We start from the raw sequence: 23,975 nt of genomic DNA on the forward strand, positions 1-23,975 counted from the left end.
TAGTCCATTGCCCAGCCTCCCCCTCTGGTAATGGTTTGCCCCAGCGGCAGGAGGGTGGGGCGGTGGACGCGAAATCTCGTATAAGTGGACCTCTGTGAATCAGTGAATGGTGTGACGTAGGATGGAGTCATCGTTCAAAATGTATTTGAAAGTTCATGCTCATATTTCCTTTGAAGCGAAATAAAACAATGAACAATATTTGCTTGCTTGGTTTAATCATTGAATATTTCATTTAATATAATGCAAACTAGAAACATATGTTCAATTTCCTTAACTTTTCCAGGATGACTAGACAAACCCTGATTTCATAATCACTGTCCAGGTAGAAATGATCACATAAAAAACAGAAGATAAAAAGCCTTTTCCTAACAAAAGAATTCATGCATGTAAACTAAAAAATGATCATATATAACACACACATCCCTAAAACAACATTTATACAGCAAACAATTTAGAAGAACAAAAATATTTGAAAATAGAAACAATATAAAAAGGAACTCTGGTTACACTGAATCGCTTCAACAAACCTCCAAAGTCAACATAAACAGCCGATTTCATTGTTAAAAATGACTCTGTTTGATTATTTGTATTGAATGCACAATTGTATGTACACTTTCCCACCTTCCTATCAAATGTCAAAGTTTCTTCACAGTCCATGTAATCAATCAAGAAGTTACTTCATATGGAAATCACAAAATCATTGTGCATAGCGCATACATTGTTTAAAAACGGACCATAACAGTGGCAATTGGTAAAAAACTGTTTTTAAAAAAAACAGGACTTTAGTAGATACAGAGACAAGGATAAAATAATAGATATTACATTGAATAAAACAATGAAGATTTTTTTTAAATAATTATCACTTTACCCCCCGTGAGCCGTCACCTTATCGTGGTGGAGGGGTTTGCGCGCCCCAATGATCCTAGGAGCTACGTTGTCTGGGGCTTTATGCCCCTGGTAGGGTCACCCATGGCAAACAGGTCCTAGGTGAGGGACCAGACTAAGCACGGCTCAAAATCCTTTATGATGAGTAAAATTAACGGACCACGTTTTCCCTCGCCCGGACGCGGGTCACCGGGGCCCCCATCTGGAGCCAGGCCTGGACGTGGGGCTCGATGGCGAGCGCCTAGTGGCCGGGCCTGCACCCATGGGGCCCGGCCGGGCTCAGCCCGAAAAGGATACGTGGGTCCCCCTTCCCATGGGCTCACCACTGGTGGGAGGGGCCAAAGGGGTCGGGTGCCGTGTGAGCTGGGCGGCGGCGGAAGACGGGGACCTTGGCGGTCCGATCCCCGGCAGCAAAAACTAGCTCTTGGGACATGGAATGTCACCTCTCTGGCAGGGAAGGAGCCTGAGCTGGTGTGTGAGGCTGAGAGGTTCCGATTAGATATAGTCGGGCTCACCTCCACGCACGGCTTGGGTTCTGGTCCCAGTCCTCTCGAGAGGGGTTGGACACTCTTCCACTCTGGAGTTGCCCAGGGTGAGAGGCGCCGAGCAGGTGTGGGCATACTTATTGCCCCCCGGCTTGGCGCCTGTACATTGGGGTTTACCCCGGTGGACGAGAGGGTAGCCTCCCTCCGCCTGAGGGTGGGGGGACGGGTCCTGACTGTTGTTTGTGCTTATGCACCAAACGGCAGCGCAGAGTACCCACCCTTTTTGGAGTCCTTGGAGGGTGTGCTGGAGGGCGCTCCACCTGGGGACTCCATCGTTCTGCTGGGGGACTTCAATGCTCACGTGGGCAATGACAGTGAGACCTGGAGAGGTGTGATTGGGAGGAACGGCCCCCCCGATCTGAACCCGAGCGGTGTTCGGTTACTGGACTTCTGTGCTCATCACGGATTGTCCATAACGAACACCATGTTCAAGCGGTTCTTGCGGCCGCATGTTTTGGACACTCGGGTGAAGAGAGGGGCGGAGCTGTCAACTGATCACCATCTGGTGGTGAGTTGGCTCCGATGGTGGGGGAAGATGCCGGTCCGACCTGGCAGACCCAAACGTATTGTGAGGGTTTGCTGGGAACGTCTGGCAGAATCCCCTGTCAGAAGGAGTTTCAACTCCCACCTCCGGCAGAACTTTTCCCAGGTCCCGGGGGAGGCGGGGGACATCGAGTCCGAGTGGACCATGTTTCGTGCCTCCATTGTTGAGGCGGCCGATCGGAGCTGTGGCCGCAAGGTGGTCGGTGCCTGTCGTGGCGGCAATCCCCGATCTGGCAGACCGGGGTGGTGGTCCCCCTTTTTAAGAAAGGGGACCGGAGGGTGTGCTCCAATTACAGAGGGATCACACTCCTCAGCCTCCCCGGCAAGGTCTATTCAGGGGTGCTGGAGAGGAGGGTCCGTCGGAAGGTCGAATCCCGGATTCAGGAGGAGCAATGTGGTTTTCGTCCTGCCCAACCGGTCTACTTGTGTTTTGTGGACTTGGAGAAGGCATTCGACCGTGTCCCTCGGGGAGTTCTGTGGGGGGTGCTTCGGGAGTACGGGGTACCGAGCCCCCTGATAAGGGCTGTCCGGTCCCTGTACCACCGATGCCAGAGTTTGGTCCGAATTGCCGGCAGTAAGTCGGATTCGTTTCCTGTGGGGGTTGGACTCCGCCAAGGCTGCCCTTTGTCACCGATTCTGTTCATAACCTTTATGGACAGAATTTCTAGGCGCAGCCGAGGTGTCGAGGGGGTCAGGTTTGGTGGCCTCAGTATTGCATCTCTGCTTTTTGCAGATGATGTGGTACTGTTGGCTTCTTCAAGCCGCGATCTTCAACTCTCGCTGGAGCGGTTCGCAGCCGAGTGTGAAACGGTCGGAATGAAGATCAGCACCTCCAAATCTGAGACCATGGTCCTCAGTCGGAAAAGGGTGGCGTGCCCTCTCCGGGTCGGGGATGAGATTCTGCCCCAAGTGGAGGAGTTCAAGTATCTTGGGGTCTTGTTCACGAGTGAGGGTAAGATGGAACGGGAGATCGACAGGCGGATCGGTGCAGCGTCTGCTGTGATGCGGACCCTGTATCGGTCTGTCGTGGTGAAGAAGGAGCTTAGCCGAAAGGCGAAGCTCTCAATTTACCGGTCGATCTACGTTCCTACTCTCACCTATGGTCATGAGCTGTGGGTCATGACCGAAAGAACAAGATCTCGGATACAAGCGGCCGAAATGGGTTTCCTTCGCAGGGTGTCCGGGCTCTCCCTTAGAGATAGGGTGAGAAGTTCGGCCATCCGGGAGGGACTCAGAGTCGAGCCGCTGCTCCTCCGCATCGAGAGGAGCCAGTTGAGGTGGCTCGGGCATCTGATTAGGATGCCTCCTGGACGCCTCCCTGGTGAGGTGTTCCGGGCATGTCCCACCGGCAGGAGACCCCGAGGACGACCCAGAACACGCTGGAGAGACTATGTCTCCCGGCTTGCCTGGGAACGCCTTGGGATCCTTCCGGAAGAGCTGGAGGATGTTGCTGGGGAGAGGGAAGTCTGGGCTTCCCTGCTGAAGCTGCTGCCTCCGCGACCCGACTTCGGATAAGCGGGAGATAATGGATGGATGGATGGAATTATCACTTTAAATATTGTAGCTCAGGGGTGCACTTCTTCAGCATGCGAGCTACTAATAAAATGATCAAGTCAAAATTGATTGAATGTGAAACTCAAGTTCCTTTTAGAGATGTTTATTCGTCAGCAAAATGCCGTAAAACGCCAACACACTGTGGAACTAAAAGTTTAGACACAACATAAAACAATATATTACATTTATAGCAAGATAGCTATGCTTAGCGTCAGAGCTAATCACAATAGACAATGCAAAATCGTACTGACCACTTTCAACCAATGGCAGGTCGGGGCATTTATACAGTCAAGCGATTAGGTAGCAGGTAGAAATAAATACAGTCTTTGGGGGAAATTATGGGGCAAGGCTTTAATATCTCATTTCATGGAGACATCACTAACGATGACGTCACATCCTAACCGTGCGTAAAAAATGAATCTATCTGAGCCGTGGCTGAATTAGTACGATCGCCATAAATGCCCACTTTATGCTTCATGTTTCAAATGGGATTAAATTAGAATAAAATATAAAGTCAATAGTGTTACTCAGGTTAGCACGTCCGCCTCACAGTTCAGAGGTCGTGGGTTCGATCCCGGCTCCGGCCTCCCTGTGTGGAGTTTGCATGTTCTCCCCGTGCCTGCGTGGGTTTCCTCCGGGTACTCCGGTTTCCTCCCACATTCCAAAAACATGCATGTTAAGTTGATTGGACTGTCTAAATTGCCCCTAGGTGTGATTGTGAGTGCGGATGTTTGTCTCTGTGTGCCCTGCGATTGGTTGGCAACCAATTCAGGGTGTCCCCCGCCTACTGCCCAAAGACAGCTGGGATAGGCTCCAGCACTCCCGCGACCCTTGTGAGGAGAAGCGGTATGGATAATGAATGAATTAATGAATAGTGTTACTCAAAACAATTTTGCAGATTCGATCCCCTGCTGCCAGCAGTTTCCCTCTGCGCGGAGCACATTTTGGGCTCAATGACATTGACGTCAGTATCGGATATATGCGACATGGCCGTTCAGAGCGTGAACGCATTGGAAAAGATCGGATACGTATCCGATCTAGGACCACATATGAAAGCGACCCAGGTCGCATTTGAAAAAATCGGAATTGAGCCGTTCGGACTGTCATAAAAAAATCAGATACAGGTCGCATATGGGCAAAAAAATCTGATCTGGGTCGCATTAGCCTAAGTCTCTGCGCACAGAGATTCTGTAAGACGCCCGGTATGACATTTAGAAAATAAAGACATCGTATTTCAAAATACACATGGCTGCCATTACAAATGTCATGCAATCTACCAATACTACCTTTGCGAGAGCACCCCTGCTTTAGCTGTTAAACATTAACATTTTAATTTAAGTCTTCTTGATTATTGCGGTTGTCACCAGCACACTTGTGTCTCTTGACAGAAACCTTCCATGAGAAGCGTTGGCCACAAACCGAGCAGGCAAAAGGTTTCTCATCAGTGTGGGTTCTGGTGTGATGTATTAAGTGTCCCTTCTGAGAGAATGTTTGGCCACAAACTGAGCAGGCAAAAGGTTTCTCACCAGTGTGGGTTCTGGTGTGACCTATTAAGTGTCCCTTTCGAGTGAATCTTTGGCCACAAACTGAGCAGGCAAAAGGTTTCTCACCAGTGTGGGTTCTGGTGTGATCTATTAAGTGTCCCCTCCGAGAGAATCTTTGTCCACAATGTGAACATGCAAAAGGTTTCTCACCAGTGTGGGTTCTGGTGTGACCTATTAAGTGTCCCTTCCGAGTGAATCTTTGGCCACAAACTGAGCAGGCAAAAGGTTTCTCACCAGTGTGGGTTCTTGTGTGACGTATTAAGTGTCCCTTCCAAGAGAATCTTTGTCCACAAACGGAGCAGGCAAAATGTTTCTCACCAGTGTGGGTTCTGGTGTGATCTATTAAGACTCCCTTCCGAGAGAATCTTTGTCCACAATGTAAACATGGAAAAGGTTTCTCACCAGTGTGGGTTCTGGTGTGACCTATTAAGTGTCTCTTCTGAGAGAATCTTTGGCCACAAACTGAACAGCCAAAAGGTTTCTCGCCAGTGTGGGTTCTGGTGTGACCTGTTAAGTGTCCCTTCTGAGAGAATCGTTGGCCACAAATTGAGCAGGAAAAAGGTTTCTCATTAGTGTGTGTTCTGGTGTGACCTAGTAAATGTCCCTTCTGAGAGAATCTTTGGCCACAAACTGAGCAGGCAAAAGGTTTCTCATTAGTGTGTGTTCTGGTGTGTATTTTTAAGCTTCCCTTCTGAGAGAACCTTTGGCCACAAACTGAACAGCCAAAAGGTTTCTCACCAGTGTGTGTTCTTCTGTGATAAGTTAAGTGTCCCTTCTGAGAGAATCTTTGGCCACAAACTGAGCAGGCAAAAGGTTTCTCATTAGTGTGTGTTCTGGTGTGTATTTTTAACCTTCCCTTCTGAGAGAATCTTTGGCCACAAACTGAACAGTCAAAAGGTTTCTCACCAGTGTGTGTTCTTCTGTGATAAGTTAAGTGTCCCTTCTGAGAGAATCTTTGGCCACAAACTGAGCAGGAAAAAGGTTTCTCTTCAGAGTGCATTCTCATGTGTTCTAAACGTCTCTTGAAAGCACAGGTTTTCCCACACTCAGAACATTTCCAGCATTTGTTGTCATTGTTACATGTAATATCACCTTCACATTCTTGATCATCATCATCATCATCATCATCACCATCTGATGATGTCTCGTCACTGTCAGATAGTGGAGGTCGGAGGCCGTCTCCTTGTGATCGTCCCCAGCAGTCCCCATCACCTTCTGTTGTCACGTGTTGACATGAGCTGCTGCTTGGAGGCTCCGCCCCTCTGCTCACCTCATTTTGACCTTCATCTTTACTTTTCAAAGATACATGAGTTGATGGCAACTTGCAGATATCCTGCTCCTCCTCGTCTTTGATGTAGGGGGGCTCTTCTCCCTCCTCTTTTATGCAGGGGTGCTCTCGCTCATCCTCCTGTTTAACATAAGGGGACTGCTGTTGCTCTTCCTCTTTAAAGTGGGGGGTCTCTTCGTCCTCCTCTTCGTCTTTCATGTGAGGATAAACATATTCACTGACGTCTGCAGGGTACAAAAAGACAACCGCACATGGCATTATAGTTCACATTTATAATGAAGGTTAATAGGAGAACCAGATAAGTTAAGATTACTGTATACTGTTCGTCATTTTCACTTCCTGATGCATTTCTGTGGGAAGTCTATCCTTGGTTATTTGTGGAAAGATTTGCACACGGTCTGGCATTGCACCTTTTTGAGATGACCCCATCAAATGCGGCACTGGCTTCGTATGTATATGAGCCTGTTTAAGATGATGACTGCATTTATGACGGTGTGCTAACCTCACAAACATTTAAGCACTGCAAACTTTCATTGCTTCTGACATCCAAAAACGGTGATCAATTGGCACCAAAATTTATGTGGAGATCCCTACCAATGCCCACTTCAACATATCAAAAGGATTAACCTCTCCGTGGCTGATTTATATGAAAATGAGGAAATGTGGAAGTCAGCAGAGCTACATAGATTCAGGCTGGGACGACCTTCTTTGCTTTATAAAAAAAAAAAAAAAAAAAAACTGCTTCTTTGCTGAGGCGTTAAACACCAGTCAGGATATTTACAGAGACTGAAGTGGGAATGAGTAGACGTGCATATTTATTTAGATGAGAAATGCCCCCAGTTTTTTGTATATATATATATATATATATATATTGTATATATATATATATATATATATATTTTGTATATATCTAAATATATTTTGTTTATATATATAAATATATTTTGTATATATATATAAATATATTTTGTATATATATAAATATATTTTGTATACATATAAATATATATATATATATATATATATATACGTATAGCGGCACGGTGGTCGACTGTTTAGCACGTCCGCCTCACAGTTCAGAGATCGTGGGTTCGATCCTGGCTCCAGCCTCCCTGTGTGGAGTTTGCATGTTCTCCCCGTGCCTGCGTAGGTTTCCTCCGGGTACTCCGGTTTCCTCCCACATTCCAAAAAACATGCATGGTAAGTTGATTGGACTCTCTAAATTGCCCCTAGGTGTGACTGTGAGTGCGGATGTTTGTCTCTGTGTGCCCTGCGATTGGCTGGCAACCAATTCAGGGTGTCCCCCGCCTACTGCCCGAAGACAGCTGGGATAGGCTCCAGCACGCCCCGCGACCCTTGTGAGGAGAAGCGGTATGGATAATGAATGAATGAATGAATATATATATATATATATATATATATATATATATATATATATATATATATATATATATATATATATATATATATATATATATATATATATATAAATTTGAGCCAACTCATCGGGCTTACCGGATACGACGTCACTTCCGTTTGCGTTTCTCCTGCCACGTCAGAGTTTGGACGTGGATGGTATCGATTGCACTTCTGCACTTTCGCCTTCGAATCTACCTCACCTGCGCGTTGCGTTTTTACTCTTTTTAATTTTTGGAGACTATTTTTATCTTATTTTTTATTTATTTAAATTTTTGTTAATCTCTGGGTCGCTTGATCTCGCGGACTAGCATACAGCTAGCGTGAGACGGAAACGGGCTAGCTTGGGGCTAGCTTGGAGCTAGTGTATTAAAATGCCTTCAGACGACAGCGACGAACACAATGGCCTGCTGGAGAAGGCAAATAAGACAATCTCTGACCTAAGAAGGGATATTCGTCGTCTCTCAGAGGAGCTCCATGAGAAGGAATCGGTCATCTCTTGCTTCGCGACCCGTTTCCCCGAACTCTCCGCGGTGGTCATGAGAAGGCGCGCTCGTGAAATCCTGTCGGCGACAATGACGGCTGAGGCGGCTGGCCTCTCGGACACGGCGAAGTGGGATCCAATTGCCTGCCCGGGGCCATCCTGCTCGACACCGTTGCAGAGTGACACCTGGGTCAAGGTGGTGTCCCGCGGCCGGAGGGCCGGGGAGCAACCCCACCGCCCCCAACTGGTCCTGGGGAATCGGTTCGCCGCCCTGGCGAGTGAGTCTCCTGTTCCCATCACTGCACTGCAGCAGTCGGAGACACCGACTGCTGCGTCCGACGCTGGGGCTGTGCTCCCAGGGGCTCCCTCGGATTCCCCGCCACCCACGGCGACGACCTCGGCCGGGAACCCCATGTTGGGCGGGTCCGCCGGTGACACGGCCGTCCACTCACGCGTCGGGCTGCTCCGGGACGCGGTGTCCCGGTACAAGGGTGGTCGTCATCACCAGCATCATCGGCGACACTCATCGGTGTCATCCACCGTCTTCACTCGGCCTCGGCGGAGCCATCCTGGACAGTGGGGTCGTGAATCTTCCGCCGGTGGTGAGTCCCTTGGCGTTCCCTCCTCACGTCACCCACCGACCACCGTTATAATTGGCGACAGCACCATTAGACGTACTCACTATCCCGGCTGCGTCACCCGCTGTTTTCCCGGAGCGAAAGTCATGGACATAGTTAACATCCTGCCGGGTGTTCTTGACTCTCTGCCATCATCCATTACCCGGCTCATCGTTCACGTTGGGACAAACGAGACAATACGCCGACAGTCTGAGCAGACGAAGAGAGACTTTCACGCCCTCTTTGCCTTGTTAAGAACCTGCGGTCTCTCGGTCTGGGTGAGTGGCATTTTGCCGGCATTGTCTCGCGGAGCCGAGCGCTTCAGCCGCCTTTTAAGCTTGAACACGTGGCTCCTACGCACTTGTGGCCACCTTGACTTTGCTTTTATTGACAACTTTAACCTATTCTGGAATCGCCCGTCTTTTTACCAGCCGGATGGTGTTCATCCGAACTCTCTTGGTAGCAAGATTTTAGCCGCTAACATCCACCATGTCGTAACCAATTCCACACCCAGCTGACTCTTGTTTACCAATCATATTTCTTCTTCTACTCATAAACGCTGCAATGACAATGTCACTACCATCACTTACAGGCCAATACCAGCTGCTCACAGTACCACCACCCTCACTAGCTCCCCCTGCAGGCCCTCATTATCATTACCACTATCGGACAATTTTCCCATTGAAACCATCACCGGCAGACGCTTCCCTTGCACACACAAACAACGTGGTTTTAACAGTGGTAATCTAGTATATGTTAATACTGCTCATTCGTACCACCAAGAGCGCACGTCCAGCACAATAATTAATCTGGCCGTGCTGAACGTGCGCTCCCTTTTAAACAAAACTTTTATCATAAACGACCTGATTTTAGACAATAATTTACATGGTATACTTTTGTCTGAGACATGGCTTGGTACAGATGCTCCAGTTGCTCTCAACGAGGCTTGCCCACCGAATTTTAACTTTTTATTTTCTACAAGGGATGGCAAAAGAGGAGGCGGGACTGCATCAATTTTTATTAATACTCTTTTATCAAAGGAGATCATTTTTAGCAGCTATTTATCGTTTGAACACCATGCCTTTGTTTTTAGCAGTCCCCCTATTCTCTGCATTACCGTCTATAGACCTCCCCATCATTCCACTTCTTTTATTACAGAATTTTCAGAATTCTTATCCATTTTATATTCCAGTTATAACAGGATATTAATAACTGGCGATTTTAATATACACATGGACAACATCTCGGACCCACTATCCAGAGATTTTTCAAACCTTTTAAACTGCTTGGATTTTAAACAGCACGTCTTGCAGCCAACTCACAACAGAGGACACACCCTGGATTTGGTTATAACCTATGGCTTGTCTGCTGGTGTGTCCTCTGTTGTTGACTTGGCAGTGTCAGACCACTACTGTGTCTATTTTAACATCGCCAGTTTTAACCATCTAGCAGTCCCGGTCAGAACAGTGAAGAAACGCTACCTATCTTCTGAGGTGGCAGCAAATTTTATCAAGATCTTAAAAAACACTCCTGCTGACATTTTACCTGCACCCTGTGATCTTATTGTTGACAATTTTAACCTACATCTTAAATCATCATTAGATTCAGTAGCTCCACTTTTAATTAAAACAACAAAAACAAAGACTGTACCCCCGTGGAGAAACAATGCTATCAAAATATCAAAGAGAAAATGCAGGAGTGCAGAGAGGAGGTGGAGAAAAAGTAAACTTACAGTACACTATGAAATTTTATGCGAACAACTGAAATCTTACAATAAAACAGTAAAACTGGCAAGATCTTCCTATTTCTCAAACCTCATTACAGTCAATAAAAACAACCCCAGGGTTCTCTTCTCCACCTTTGAACTTTTAACTAGTTCTGATTTTAATAAGTCCCCACAGAGACCAACAGATGCTCTCTGTGAGGACTTTGCAGACCACTTCAGAAGTAAAATCGATGACATAAGATCCAGTCTTTTAGCCCGTCAAAACACAAGTTTTAATAAACCCGGACAATCATATTTACATGAGGAAACACTGGAAAGTTTTGCCCTGGTTGATGCAAGGACACTTGTTCGAGTTTTCTCCCAGGTAAACCCAACAACCTGCCTTTTGGATCCAATTCCCACATTTCTTTTTAAGACATTTTATGGATTTTTTGAAGAACAAATTTTAAATATAGTCAATTGCTCTCTTCAGACAGGCGTCTTCCCCGCTGCCTTTAAAACGGCGGTGGTGATGCCCCTTCTGAAGAAGAGCGGTTCTGACCCGAGCGTTTTTAATAACTACAGACCCGTATCCAACTTACCGTTTTTAAGTAAGATTTTAGAAAAACTGGTTTTCATCCAGTTGAATCATTTTTTAAAAACAAATAATATTTTGGAGAAATATCAATCTGGTTTTAGGATGAACCACAGTACGGAGACTGCTCTTTTAAGGATCTTAAATGATATTAGGTGCACTGCAGACGTGAGAAAACTCACAGTCTTGGTGCTACTGGATCTAAGCGCTGCTTTTGATACAGTAGATCACCAAATTTTATTAAATAGACTTAAAAATCTAGTGGGCATCTCTGGTACTGTTTTTGACTGGTTTTATTCCTATCTCACAGACCGATATTTCTTTGTAAGTATGGATACTTGTTCCTCTAAAACTCATGAAATTAAATGTGGGGTTCCTCAAGGTTCGATTTTAGGCCCCTTACTTTTTAATCTTTATATGCTTCCCCTCGGGGATGTCATCAGGGGACACGGCATCAGCTTTCACAGCTATGCTGATGACACGCAGCTGTATATTGCCGTGTCTCCTGATGACACAGGACCCATTGATACCCTTTTAAATTGCATTTTAGATATCAAGTCATGGATGGCAGATAATTTCCTACAGCTCAATCAGGACAAGACTGAGGTTTTAGTTATCGGTCCCGAAGGTCAGAGAGAGAAGCTTTTACCAAAACTACACATTTTTAATCCCTCACACTGTGTGAAGAACCTTGGCGTCATTTTTGACTCTGAGCTCAGTTTTATTCCTCATATTAAAAATGTAACCAAGATTGGTTTTTATCACCTTAAGAATATCGCCAGAGTCCGCCCGTTTCTCTCTCAGGCTAACACGGAAGTGCTGATGCATGCCTTTATTTCCTGTCGTTTAGATTACTGTAATGCCCTGCTCTCTGGCCTCCCGAAAAAGAGCATTTCACCACTGCAACTACTGCAGAATTCAGCCGCTCGGGTGCTGACGAGAACCAGAGGGCGGGAGCACATTACGCCAGTTTTGAAATTGCTGCATTGGCTCCCTGTGTGTTTCAGGATCGATTTTAAAGTACTTTTATTAGTTTATAAATGTGTTAATGGTCTTGGGCCATCTTATTTATCTGATTTGCTTTTATCATACCAGCCCTCGCGGATCCTGAGGTCCTCTGGCGCCGGCCTTTTATTTATTCCAAGGGTGAGGACCAAAATGCATGGCGAGGCTGCATTCAGCCATTTTGGTCCTCACCTTTGGAATAGCCTGCCAGAGGATGTCAGGTCTGCAGAGACTGTTGATATTTTTAAGAGGAAGCTCAAGACACACCTTTTTAGTTTGGCTTTCAACAACTTTTAAATAATTTATCTTTTCTTTTGATTGAAGATAATTCTATGTTTTGCTTTGAATGTTTTAAAGCACTTTGAGTTGCATTTTTATGTATGAAAAGTGCTATATAAATAAAATGTGATTGATTGATTGATCTGGCACCTCTCAATGCGAAGGAACAGACACTTTGAACTTTTAACTAGTTCTGATTTTAATAAGTCCCCACAGAGACCAACAGATGCTCTCTGTGAGGACTTTGCAGACCACTTCAGAAGTAAAATCGATGACATAAGATCCAGTCTTTTAGCCCATCAAAACACAAGTTTTAATAAACCCGGACAATCATATTTACATGAGGAAACACTGGAAAATTTTGCCCTGGTTGATGCAAGGACACTTGTTCGAGTTTTCTCCCAGGTAAACCCAACAACCTGCCTTTTGGATCCAATTCCCACATTTCTTTTTAAGACATTTTATGGATTTTTTGAAGAACAAATTTTAAATATAGTCAATTGCTCTCTTCAGACAGGCGTCTTCCCCGCTGCCTTTAAAACGGCGGTGGTGAAGCCCCTTCTGAAGAAGAGCGGTTCTGACCCGAGCGTTTTTAATAACTACAGACCCGTATCCAACTTACCGTTTTTAAGTAAGATTTTAGAAAAACTGGTTTTCATCCAGTTGAATCATTTTTTAAATACAAATAATATTTTGGAGAAATATCAATCTGGTTTTAGGATGAACCACAGTACGGAGACTGCTCTTTTAAGGATCTTAAATGATATTAGGTGCACTGCAGACGTGAGAAAACTCACAGTCTTGGTGCTACTGGATCTAAGCGCTGCTTTTGATACAGTAGATCACCAAATTTTATTAAATAGACTTAAAAATCTAGTGGGCATCTCTGGTACTGTTTTTGACTGGTTTTATTCCTATCTCACAGACCGATATTTCTTTGTAAGTATGGATACTTGTTCCTCTAAAACTCATGAAATTAAATGTGGGGTTCCTCAAGGTTCGATTTTAGGCCCCCTACTTTTTAATCTTTATATGCTTCCCCTCGGGGATGTCATCAGGGGATAATTTCCTACAGCTCAATCAGGACAAGACTGAGGTTTTAGTTATCGGTCCCGAAGGTCAGAGAGAGAAGCTTTTACCAAAACTACACATTTTTAATCCCTCACACTGTGTGAAGAACCTTGGCGTCATTTTTGACTCTGAGCTCAGTTTTATTCCTCATATTAAAAATGTAACCAAGATTGGTTTTTATCACCTTAAGAATATCGCCAGAGTCCGCCCGTTTCTCTCTCAGGCTAACACGGAAGTGCTGATGCATGCCTTTATTTCCTGTCGTTTAGATTACTGTAATGCCCTGCTCTCTGGCCTCCCGAAAAAGAGCATTTCACCACTGCAACTACTGCAGAATTCAGCCGCTCGGGTGCTGACGAGAACCAGAGGGCGGGAGCACATTACGCCAGTTTTGAAATTGCTGCATTGGCTCCCTGTGTGTTTCAGGATCGATTTTAAAGTACTTTTATTAGTTTATAAATGTGTTAATGGTCTTGGGCCATCTTATTTATCTGATTTGCTTTTATCATACCAGCCCTCGCGGATCCTGAGGTCCTCTGGCGCGGGCCTTTTATTTATTCCAAGGGTGAGGACCAAACTGCATGGCGAGGCTGCATTCAGCCGTTTTGGTCCTCACCTTTGGAATAGCCTGCCAGAGGATGTCAGGTCTGCAGAGACTGTTGATATTTTTAAGAGGAAGCTCAAGACACACCTTTTTAGTTTGGCTTTCAACAACTTTTAAATAATTTATCTTTTCTTTTGATTGAAGATAATTCTATGTTTTGCTTTGAATGTTTTAAAGCACTTTGAGTTGCATTCTTATGTATGAAAAGTGCTATATAAATAAAATGTGATTGATTGATTGTGATATATATATATACACATATATTTTGTATATATAGATATACATATATATATACACATATACATATATATATACACATATATATATATATATACACACACACACATATATATACATATATATATATATATATATATATGCATATAAATAATAATCATGCTAAATACTTCAGCTGTTAAACATTTTCATTTCAAACTTTTTGATCATTGCGGTTGTCACCAGCACACTTGTGTCTCATGACCGAACCCTGCTGAGAGAATCTTTTACCACATACTGAGCAGGGAAAAGGTTTCTCACTAGTGTGGATCCTTGTGTGTTTTTTTAAGTTTCCCTTCTGAGAGAATCTTAGGCCACAAAATACGCAGGCAAAGGGTTTCTCACCGGTGTGGGTTCTGGTGTGACGTCTTAAAGTTTCCTTCACTGAGAATGTTTGGCCACAATCTGAACAGGCAAAAGGCTTCTCACCAGTGTGGATCCTTATGTGTAATTTTAAGTTTCGATTGTCAGAGAATCTTTGGTCACAGACTGTACAGGAAAAAGGTTTGTCACCAGTGTGGATTCTTGTGTGAAATTTTAAGCTTCCTTTCTGAGAGAATCTTTTACCACAAACTGAGCAGGAAAAAGGTTTCTCACCAGTGTGGCTCCTTGTGTGTAATATTAAGTGTGACTTATTAGCGAATCTTTGACCACAAACTGAACAGGAAAAAGGTTTCTCACCAGTGTGGGTTCTTGTGTGTAATATTAAGTGTGACTTATCAGCGAATCTTTGACCACAAACTGAACAAGCAAAAGGTTTCTCACCAGTGTGTGTTCTGGTTTGACGTATTAAGCTTCCCTTCTGAGAGAATCTTTTGCCACAAACTGAGCAGGAAAAAGGGTTGTCACCAGCGTGCGTGCTCATGTGTTTTAAACGGCTGTGTTTTTTCCAGCATTTGTTGTCAGTGTTACATGTCATATCACCTTCCGCTTCTTCATCATCATCATCAGAAGCAGCAGCAGTATGTGATGACATGTCATCACTATCTGATAATGGAGGTAGGAGGCCATCTGCTTGTGATCCTTCACATTGATCTCCATCACTCTCTGTTGACATTTGTTGACACGAGCTGCTGCTTGGAAGCTCCGCCCTTCTGCTCCCCTCACTGTGACTTTCATCATTACTCTTCAGAACGACACCAGCTGATGGAAACTTGCAGAAAACCTCTTTTATTACGGAAGGAGACTGCTGCTCCTCTTCCTCTTTAAAGTGGGAGACCTCTTCGTCCTCTTCTTCCTCTTTAATGTGAGGATGAACATATTCACTGATATCTGCAAGACACAAGACAATGCACATGGCATTATAGTTCATATTTATAATGAAGGTTATTAGGAGAGCTAGATGAGTTAAGATGAATATGTACTGTTTCAAATTTGTTGGACCCCCATTTAAAAGCTTTAAGCTTCAAAGGGATGTAAAACAATATTGTGTTCCTGATTTAACATTGTGGAAATAAACTTAAATGAAATAAAATTAAATTCAATTGTTGATGCATTTTTGGGGGGGAGCCTATCCATTTTTTGTGGAAAAACTTGCACATTGCACCTTTTTGAGTGGTGGCGAGGGATGGGTATCGATAAGATTTAAGTGATCCGGTGCCTCAACCGTATTCTTATCGGTACTTTTGTTTTGCTTAGAAAAAACAAACAAAAATGTTAGAACTCATGCTGAAACATGCACTTGGGCTGAAAAAGGGACTTCTGTGAGGTGCACATCTTTATATGTATGAGTTTGCTCATGTTTGCCCCTGACATTTTAATGTTTGATTGCACTTGTAACAACGTGCATGCGACGTTGTGACGTCCTCCCTTCGTCCCTCTCCAGTCTCCAGGCATAACCACCCAAACCAAGAATGACCAAAATTTTACATCAGTGTAACGGTTGCATTAAGTGGAAATCCATTAGTCATGCACTAACCCTCAGCTGTTACGTTCGTAGCAACAAAGCTAGCGCTGCGTGAGTGTACATAATTAAAATCTCTTTCCTTGGAGCCTTGAAAGCCGATGAATTCACGGCTCGTGCTCCCAAGGCGGTGACGGTGCAGCTTCGAAGTCTGAGTAGGTGGGGCTGGGACAGCGCAGTCGTTACACTAATGACCCACAAGTGATCTACAATGCGTCTCCCTGTGGTAATATATGCCACTTACATACTGCGCTGTGACTGTAACGCATCGTTCATAACAAATTGCAGCGTGCGTGCCATAAACCCCAAACTCGGTCGCCCATTTATTATCGGATATAGATTTCCGCATGTTCCGCGCATTATAGCTCAATATTGCATGTATTTTGTCTTTTGGAATACATATGCCTCGTTCGAACATTGTCACTAAAAGCAGTACGCGAGCGAAAAACTCCCTTGTTAAGTCCGGTAAAGTTAGCAACACATTAGCACATTCAGAGTTGTCGGTCCAATAACGTAATCACGAAGCATTCTTAAAACACAAACAATGCTTCTCTCTAACCACAGCGATGTATCCAACGAGCTACAAGCTGATATGAGTTGATTTTTAGCACAACTGATTGTCATCGAAGTGAGGAATATGCCGTCGTTTCTTATGAAGGGCTGACGCGCAGGCAGTGCCCAGGGACCGTCAACAAATAGCAATCGCCGACAAGCAAACAAACTATTTCAAATAAAAAATGCCATTCTTCATTGTCATGTTTCTTCTTTAATTACACACACAGAAGATCTCCAGCTGGTTACAGTACAACCCTCATTTTAGAGAAAAAAATAATAAATGAGATTTTAGGAGGGAGTTTGTATTGATACTCAATAACTTCATGAGTGTTAATCATTTTTTCTCAAAAGTCACATCACACATCGATGGGGACTCCCTGCTTATACTACAACTCATTATGAAAATACAATTTTCTGCATTTTTCAGAAAGATTTGTTGTTAAATACTGTTTAATAACTTCATGATAGTATAGAATTATCCATCCATTATCGATACCGCTTATCCTCACAAGGGTCGCGGGGTGTGCTGGAGCCCATCCCAGCTGTCTTCGGGCAGTGGGCGGGGGACACCCTGAATTGGTTGCCAGCCAATCGCAGGGCACACAGAGACAAACATCCGCACTCACAATCACACCCAGAGGCAATTTAGAGAGTCCAATCAACTTACCATGCATGTTTTTGGAATGTGGGAGGAAACCAGAGAAAACCCATGCAGGCACGGGAGAACATGCAAACTCCACATAGGGAGGCCGGACCCGGGATCGGACCCACGACCTCTGAACTGTGAGGCGGACGTGCTAACCAGTCGACCACCGTGCCGCCAAGTATAGAATTAGACCTCCAAAATTAAATCACATATTAATGTGGACTACCTGCTTATACTCCAACTCTTATATTATGAAAATACAATTTCATGTGATTTTAAGATTTAAAACAATTTTTTAGTTCTTATTACTGCTCAATAATTTCATGGTAGTACATAATTAGGCCTCCAAAATAACATCATATATTGATGGAGAGTACCTGCTTATACTATAACTCTTATTTTGTGAAAATAGTATTTCATGTCATTTTCAGATTTTTTTTTTTTTTTTTGGATGTTATTACTGCTCAATAATTTCATGGCCGTACATAATTATGCCTCCAAAATAACATCATATATTGATGGGGACTACCTGCTTATACTATAACTCTTATTTTGTGAAAATAGTATTTCATGTCATTGTCAAATTTTTTTTTTTTGGGTGTTATTACTGCTCAATAACTTCATGGCCGTACATAATTATGCCTCCAAAATAACATCATATTGATGGGGACTACCTGCTTCAACTACAACTCTTATTTTGTGAAAATACAATTTCATGTAATTTTCAGAAGTTTTTTTTTTTTTCGTTGTTATTACTGCTCAATAACTTTATGGGTGTACATAATTGTTGTTGTTGTCCTTTCGGCTTTATCCCTTCAGGGGTCGCCACAGCGAATCAATTGCATGCTTTGTTCGCATCCACCAAAATCACATCACATATTGATGGGGACTACATGATTCTACTACAACTCTCATATTATGAAATGACAATTTCATGTAAGTTTCTGATTTTTTTTCAAAGATTTCGGGTGTTATCACTGCTCAATAACTTCATGGGTGTACATAATTACATAATCGAGCAGTAATAATGCCCAAAAAAAAAAAAAAAAAACGGAAAATTACACGAAATTGTCATGTCATCTTCCAAACCGCTTATCCTATACAGGGTCGCGGGGAGTTGCTGGAGCCTATCCCAGCCGTCAACGGGCGAAGGCAGACTACACCCCGAACTGGTCGCCAGCCAGTCGCAGGGCACACATAGACACTGTCACTGAGCGGGAATCGATCCCACGCTGCCCGCACACAACTCAGGCGTGTGTACCACTACACTATCAGCGGACACACACGAAATTGTATTTTCACAAAATAAGTGTTGTAGTACAAGTAGGTAGTCCCCATCAATATGTGATGTGATTTTGGAGGCATACTTATGTACAACCATAAAGTTATTGAGCAGTAATAACGAATTTTTTTTTTTAAAAAATCTAAAAATTATATGAAATTGTAATTTCACAAAATAAGAGTTGTAGTAGAAGCAGAGCAACTCCCGATTCGTGGCTACAAGTAATTGTAAACATAGTAAAAATGAAAATAAATAGATAAAACGAAAAGTGGAGGGCGGTACTTGAACCCATGCTGTGGTGAAGAATAAAGAAACACATGCAACTGCCTTACCACTACGCCACGAGCTGGCACACTTTCGGAGGCACACAATTAATACTTGTTGATCGGAATAAGTACTCCGGTGAGGTGGCACAAGTTAATCTGGTGTTAAATGTATATGCCCATGTCAACTGGCTACTGGGAAGCAACTTGACATGGTAGCGATCGTGTTGCTTTTCACCTAAATTAAAGTTGGTAGCTGACACTCCCGCGGACACGGATGTGCCGAAATCACTGATGAGCGATGAATACGTGCATGGATGTTAAAATAAGTGGTCAAAAAGAAGCATCAACATGTTTGAGGTAATGTTGTAATCGGCTACATCCGAGAAGGAAGATATATGTATAACTGCTGTCTATCGTCTGATTGCACTGTTTTCCAACTCATTCATAAATAAGCGCGCGGAATAACACACGTGGACTTGTCGTCTTGGGCTACAGCAACATTCTTATTTTCATTATTCGACCATTTTGCAGCGATCGGAACTGTGTGTTTTATATACACACATTCACAGTCTCATTTAGGGGCGATTTCGGCACCCGAGTGTCAAAGTCAATAAACAGCGGCTCGTTCCCCACTCTGGATCGACTGCAAGAAAGTGGGCAAATAAAAGTTAGAAATAAACAAATAAAAAGATCTGGACAACGATGGTACTTGAACCCATCATGTCAAAACGGTACAGAAGAGTGCATTACCGCTGCTCATGTCACAAGCCTATATGAATAACTACAACGTACAGCGTAACTGGTCCCTATTGATTAAAAACAATGGCTCATGGAAGCACTGATGGCATTAGCGTGTTAACTAGCTTCTGGGAAGCAACTTGACATGGTCGCAGGTATTTGTTTTTTTCTAACTTTTATTTCCCCAATTTCTTGCAGTCGATCGAGTGTGGGGGACGCGCTGCTGTGTATCGTCTGTTTATTATTGACTTCACTTGGGCCGAAATCGCCCCTAAATGAGACATATATGGAACACTCAGGTCCGATTGCTGCAAATGGTCGAATAATGAAAATAGGAATGTTCTGTTACCCAAGACTAGTCCACATGTGCTGTTCCGCGTGCTTATTTATGAATAAGTTGGAAAACAGTGCGATCAGACGACAGACAGCAGTTATGCGTATCTTCCTTTTCATGGAGTCGATTACAACATCGCTTCAAATATGTTGATGCTTCTTTTTGATATCATTTATTTGTACATCCATGCACGTATTCATCACATGAAATCAGTGATTTTGGCGTATCCGTGTCCGCGCGAGTGTCAGGTACGAACTTTAATTTAGGTGAAAAGCAACACAATTGCGACCATGTCAAGTTGCTTCCCAGTAGCCAGTTGACATGGGCGTATACATTTAACACCAGATTAACTTGTGCCACCTCGCTGGGGTAATTATTTCGATCTACAAGTATTAATTGTGTGCCTCCGAAAGTGTGGCAGCTCGTGGCGCAGTGGTTAGGCAGCGGCATGTGTTTCTTTATTCTTCACCACAGCATGGGTTCAAGTACCACCCTCCACTTTTCGTTTGATTTATTTATTTTCATTTTTACTATGTTTACAATTACTTGTAGCCACGAATCGGGAGTTGTAAACGTTTGGTATCACGTGTTTATTGAGGATTTGAACAGGTATGCACTTGAACAATTTCAATGTAGCTTGTAACGAATCTGCAGAGAGGAAAAACAAAATTATCGTATTGGCCCAAATATAAGACAGTGTTTTTTGCATGGAAATAAGACTGAAAAAGCGGGGGTAGTCTTATATTCGGGGTCTAGACATTATACCCATTCACGACGCTTGATGGCGCCAGATATCACTGACGCGAATGCTGAACTTGACTCCGCAGGCCAAAGCAACCCCTGTCATGTGAGGATGACGTACTATGGGAGGAGCCAGAGGATGGGATTAAGGACAGCGACGACAATGAGCAAAGCGAGGCAGATAATTGTTTGTGAGGAGTAATGTTCTGTCATGACAGATCTCAGCTACTCTCAAATTAAACCGTTTGCATTATTTTATTGCAATCCATCCATTATCTGTACCGCTTCTCCTCACAAGGGTCGCGGGGCGTGCTGGAGCCTATCCCAGCTGTCTTTGGGCAGTAGGCGGGGGACACCCTGAACTGGTTGCCAGCCAATCGCAGGGCACACTGAGACAAACATCCGCACTCACAATCACACCTAGGGGCAATTTAGAGTATCCAATCAACTTACCATGCATGTTTTTGGAATGTGGGAGGAAACCGGAGTGCCCGGAGAAAACCCACGCAGGCACGGGGAGAACATGCAAACTCCACGCAGGGAGGCCGGAGCCGGGATCGAACCCACGACCTCTGAACTGTGAGGCGGACGTGCTAACCAGTCGGCCACCGTGCCGCCTATTTTATTGCAATGTTTTTCCTTATTCAGATTTGTTTCAAGACTACAGTTACAGTTAGACTTCACTTTGATGGTTAATGCAGTTATTGCAATTTTGTTGTTTGATCACAATAGATTGGTTTATTTACATTTGAAAAACCAGAAGCCATTCATTTACGAATGTGATTGCACTTTAGTTTACATATTTAAATGTTGAGATATTAAGATTTAAATGAGGCAAAATAACATTTTCTCTCAAATATATTGTTATAATCATTTGTTTCAGATGTACTGTAATTATTTTCTGTATAGAAATTAATTTGGTGCTCCAAAAAACTTTTTCCAAACTTGAGTCTTGAAAAAGAGGGGGTCGTCTTATAATCAGGGCCGTCTTATATTCGGGACAGTACGGTACTTTTTGACATTGCCCCTAACGGTCACATCTGGAATCGGGAGCCAGTTAATCTAGAAACCAGTTGTACCGTAACGCCGGTAGCACGTAGCTAGCGAGGCTTGAAGTGGGCGAGCAGACGGCGGAATCCGGTGTCTTCCACCAGCGAGAATGGTTGGTCAGATCAATGTCATTATTTTCCAGGTTATTTGCGTTGCCTTTTGCCTGTCGCGCTGATATGGGTTTGAGTTGGTCAGCATGGGCTACGTTAGCTGCCGTTTGATTGTTGCTACTGCTTCAATGCAAGTCAGCCTCGTAAACTCACGATAGTCTCACAATTGCTTGTTCTTCAAATGTCGGATTAAGTTGTTTGTGTTTAAACTTGTGGCCATGCTCTCCCTGCGAGGTACATTTTCGTGGCATATATTACAAGACGCAAACTACACGCAACAGTTAGCAGCACAGACATATTTGTCTGTTATTGCCGTGTGCCTCCGCAGCGTGCGGAGGGGAGGGGGGGGGGGGGCGGCGGCGCAACACTGCACGCCGGCTGCTCTCATGGCTGTACGCTGCGAAGCATGAGCTGCGGGTGATCTGATTTTTTGATCGGCAATAAAAGGCTTTGATCGAATATGCCTATCACGTAATTTTTCACGAAAATCGACCGATAATTATCGGTGCCCGATCGATTGGAGCATCCCTAATAAAAACCTATGTTGGAGGGAATGTTACTGAGCTCGAAGCCTCGAACAGTAATAAGGGTCAAATTCATACATGAAAACGGAGTGGACTCAAGAGGCCGGTCTGAGCCATGAAACGTCAAGACTGAAAAGAAGGAGTCCCACTCCTGCCCACGCCACAACTAACGCCCAGGCACTTGGGCAGCACGTTCATGGAGTGTTCAAAAATGTTTCACAATGTGTTTAGAAAGTGTGTTTCATAAAATTGTTGTTTTAATCCGTTTAAATGCATCTTAAGTGTTTGGATGAGGTAAAACTACGCACGTGTGCACGAGACTGTGACAGGTTCCGATTGGGCCAATACAAATTTAATAAATAAGATTAAATCAACACAGAAAATGGAAAATGTTAAATATTCAGTTAGATTTTCTACTGGGGGGAAAAAATAGGGGGTTTAGATATTGAACCCCCAGTTGCTCCTGATGCGACGCCATCAGTAGGTAAATGAGGAGACAGTGTGAAGCGCTTTGAGTAGCGAAGCGCGATACAAGTGACAGCCCATTTACCATTCCCCCCACTAACGGTTACTCTGGCACACATTTTCTGGACTGATTTCATTTGGCATGAACAAATGTTCAGCAGACCTGCATGTAAAAGGCAATGGATAAAAATAAAGGGGCAAAAACCTTGAACGAATTTTCCCCAAACAACTTCACCTGAACGTCATTACCATACACTAGTAAAGACATTGAAATACAAACACATGTGACGTGCATATTTTTAACGATAGAAAGTAGTTCTTTACTAATCAAATGAGAGTACGAAGTGTACAACAAACCTGCTCCGTGTAGCACAACACTAGGCTGCTTGCAGACTTCGGCCAGCAGTTGAAGATGTTGCTCATCCTCTTCTTTTATTTCACAAAGTTCCTCCTCGTACTTTGTTGTCGTCATTGCACACATCTCCACATACCAATCGCAACAAATGCGCACTTCTTAATCGCTGTTTGACGATGAGCCGTGTGCTTCTCTTTGTTAGCGAGCTAAAATAAGCTAAGCTACAATAAGATAACAAGCCGGAGAAGCATCAACGCGCGCTGAGACAAGTTCATCCGGACATAAAGACTTGATAAATGATAGGTCGTGGTTGTAGTATAAGATGCTTTTTAAGTTCTGGATGGCGATCAATTGTTAATAACGGACACGGACAGGTTGGCAGTTGAATGTATTTTACTTGTGTCTCACTCTAACGTACATAGCTGGTTCTCAAGATAGTGATAGCACGCCACAGCGCTTCTACTGGAGACTCTCAGTACTACATAGGACAGTTTGTACTAATACTTTTTGATTAAATTGAACAATACTACTCGCCCTCCAAAGCAGAAGGTGGCGCTAACGCTCGTTTATCAGCTAGTGGCTACTGGAAAAGAAA

General features: G+C 43.9%; 1 pseudogene across 1 annotated transcript; it reads right to left on the minus strand.

Moving 5' to 3' along the window:
- Positions 1-207: 207 nt before the first annotated feature.
- Positions 208-23,787, minus strand: LOC147126890 (uncharacterized; annotated as a pseudogene). Its single transcript, XR_015084666.1, has 3 exons — positions 23,383-23,787; positions 15,336-15,683; positions 208-6,583 (listed from the first exon to the last, which is right to left on the minus strand). The product of XR_015084666.1 is annotated as an uncharacterized LOC147126890 (transcript).
- Positions 23,788-23,975: the final 188 nt, after the last annotated feature.

The sequence above is a fragment of the Filicampus tigris genome, chromosome 22, assembly GCF_054856515.1.
Source record: "Filicampus tigris isolate MCC_2025a chromosome 22, RoL_Ftig_1.0, whole genome shotgun sequence".
Lineage (NCBI taxonomy): Eukaryota > Metazoa > Chordata > Actinopteri > Syngnathiformes > Syngnathidae > Filicampus > Filicampus tigris.